Genomic DNA, 3400 nt, shown 5'->3' on the forward strand with positions numbered 1-3400 from the left:
GTTCTGGTCTTACGTTAAATCAGTAAGTGGATCGAAACAGCATATCCAGACACTCTGGGATGATGACAGCATTGAAACAGAGGATGACACGCGTAAAGCTGACATACTAAACACCTTTTTCCAAAGCTTTTTCACAGAGGAAGACCGCACTGCAGTTCCTTCTCTAAATCCTTGCACGAACGAAAAAATGGCTGACATCGAAATAAGTGAGCAAGGAATAGAAAAGCAACTGAAATCACTCAACAGAGGAAAGTCCAGTGGACATGACTGGATACCAATTCGATTCTACACAGAGTACGCGAAAGAACTTGCCCCCCTTCTAACAGCCGTGTACCGCAAGTCTCTAGAGGAACGGAAGGTTCAAAATGATTGGAAAAGAGCACAGGTAATTCCAGTTTTCAAAAAGGGTCGTCGAGCAGATGCGCAAAACTATAGGCCTATATCTCTGACATCGATGTGTTGTAGAATTTTATAACATGTTTTTTGCTCGCGTATCATGTCATTTCTGGAAACCCAGAATCTACTCTGTAGGAATCAACATGGACTCCGGAAACAGCGATCGTGTGAGACCCATCCCGCTTTATTTGTTCATGAGACCCAGAAAATATTAGATACAGGCTCCCAGGTAGATGCCATTTTCCTTGACTTCCGGAAGGCGTTCGATACAGTTCCGCACTGTCGCCTGATAAACAAAGTAAGAGCCTACGGAATATCAGACCAGCTGTGTGGCTGGATTGAAGAGTTTTCAGCAAACAGAACACAGCATGACCCATCTCGCTTTATTTGTTCATGAGACCCAGAAAATATTAGATACAGGCTCCCAGGTAGATGCCATTTTCCTTGACTTCCGGAAGGCGTTCGATACAGTTCCGCACTGTCGCCTGATAAACAAAGTAAGAGCCTACGGAATATCAGACCAGCTGTGTGGCTGGATTGAAGAGTTTTTAGCAAACAGAACACAGCATGTTGTTATCAATGGAGAGACGTCTACAGACGTTAAAGTAACCTCTGGGGTGCCACAGGGTAGTGTTATGGGACCATTGCTTTTCACAATATGTATAAATAACCTAGTAGATAGTGTCGGAAGCTCCATGCGGCTTTTCGCGGATGATTCTGTAGTATACAGAGAAGTTGCAGCATTTGAAAATTGTAGCGAAATGCAGGAAGATCTGCAGTGGATAGGCACTTGGTGCAGGGAGTGGCAACTGTCCCTTAACATAGACAAATGTAATGTATTGCGAATACATAGAAAGAATGATCCTTTATTGTATGATTATATGATAGGAGAAAAAACAATGTTAGTATTACTTCTGTAAAATATCTGGAGTATGCGTACGGAACGATTTGAAGTGGAATGATCATATAAAATTAATTGTTGGTAAGGCGGATGCCAGGTTGAGAATCATTGGGAGAGTCCTTAGAAAATGTAGTCCATCAACAAGGCTTACAAAACACTCGTTCGGCCTATACTTGAGTATTGCTCATCAGTGTGGGATCCATACCAGGTCGGGTTGACAGAGGAGATAGAGAAGATCCAAAGAAGAGCGGCGCGCTTCGTCACAGGGTTATTTCGTAAGCGTGATAGCGTTACGGAGATGTTTAGCAAACTCAAGTGGCAGACTCTGCAAGAGAGGCGCTCTGCATCGCGGTGTAGCTTGCTGTCCAGGTTTCGAGAGGGTGCGTTTCTGGATGAGGTATCGAATATATTGCTTCCCCCTACTTAAACCTCCCGAGGAGATCACGAATGTAAAATTACAGAGATTCGAGCGCGCACGGAGGCTTCCCGGCAGTCGTTCTTCCCGCGAACCATACGCGAGTGGAACAGGAAAGGGAAGTAATGACAATGGCACGTAAAGTGCCCTCCGCCACACACCATTGGGTGGCTTGCGGAGTATAAATGTAGATGTAGATGTAGAAATTTTCATCTCCCCTTATGTCCTCTATTAAGCTTTCAATATCCTCATATACTTTCTCTATCTCTTAATCTTCAGCTTGCGACGTTGGCAGGTATACCTGAACTACTGTTGTCGGTGTTTGTTGTCGATTCTGATAAGAGCAACTCTATCACTGAAATGTTCACAGTAACACACTCTCCGCCCTACCTTTCTATTCATAACGAATCCTACTCCCGTTATAACATTTGCTGCTGCTTTTGATAGTAGCCTATTAGTATATGACCAGAAATCCTTGTCTTTAAATTTCACTTCACAGTCTCTACTATATCTAGATTGAGCCTATGCATTTCCCTTTCCAGATTTTCTAGCTTCCCTACCACTCTCAAGCTTCTGACATTCCACATCCCGACTCGTAGAACGTTATACTTTCGTTGGTTATTCAATCTTTTTCTCATGGTCACTTCCCCATTTTCAGTCCCCTCCCTGATTTCCAAATGGGAGACTATTCCGGAATCTTTTGGCAGTGGCGAGCCTATCATGACACTTTTTCATTTGTATCCTCATACCGTTGATCATTGCTCGCCTTCCGGGGCAGTTTCCCACCCAAAGCCTGCTCCTCCACCCTCTTTGACAAGGCCGTTGGCAGAATGAGGGTGTCTTCTTAATGCCAGAAGTCTTCGGCCGTCAATGCTGATCATTAACTAAAATTTAAGTGAGGGCTGGTTGCGAACTCAGGACCTAGGACGTTTTGGTTACTCATCAAACACGAAACCCCCCTTTTTTTCGTGTCATCCTTGCACTGGGGCCATGCTAATCATCTATGTATCGTTAGTATATGTACCGCCGAAGCGAGTACTGACCACGCGTGCACCTTCAGTTATCTGTCTTGCTTGCTTTCAGGTGTAGGGCTGATTATGTGTACACTCAGCTATATGTTGCTGTCTGGCGTGAAGTCGGTCGCTTGACGGTGCGTTCGGCGCGGGCCCGCCCGTTGCCGGCGTGCCGTAAGGGACGGAGGCCCGCACTGGGGCGTATCGCTCTTCTAGTCGGGAATGCCGCGGCAGTCCTCACAAGGGGAAGTGATGTGTCTCTCATAGCCTCTCCTTCCCAAGTGGCTCTTTCCGCCTTCGCGTGGTGCCAGACGTTAAGCTCGGCATTTTGCCTTGCGACAAAAGGGAGAGCTGCGAAAGCGAATGGTGCGTGGCACAGGGGGAGCTGTGTCGAGGGACCGAACATCAGTCCCTTTCTGTTCGCAGGGCACAGACCAACAGGTGCTCTGCATGCCGGCGACTTCGTTTGTTGGCGTGGGATCGCGGCGCGAGTCGGCAAGGATGCTTCGCCGCGCCCCTGGGTAACTGGGGCGTGTTCTGCCAAACCCAGGAGGTGGTGACATCGCCTGGGCCGGGTTAGATGGGTCCAGACCGCCGAACGACTGGGGGACCGATCCGCCACCTGAGTAGGAGTGGATCCTTGGCCGAGAGATGGAAACTCGGGCAAGTAGGAGG

General features: G+C 47.4%; 1 pseudogene; it reads right to left on the reverse strand.

The window, feature by feature from the left end:
* Window positions 1–2656: 2656 nt before the first annotated feature.
* LOC126254815 (U6 spliceosomal RNA) lies at window positions 2657–2751 on the reverse strand (annotated as a pseudogene).
* Window positions 2752–3400: the final 649 nt, after the last annotated feature.

This window comes from Schistocerca nitens, chromosome 4 (genome assembly GCF_023898315.1).
Source record: "Schistocerca nitens isolate TAMUIC-IGC-003100 chromosome 4, iqSchNite1.1, whole genome shotgun sequence".
Lineage (NCBI taxonomy): Eukaryota > Metazoa > Arthropoda > Insecta > Orthoptera > Acrididae > Schistocerca > Schistocerca nitens.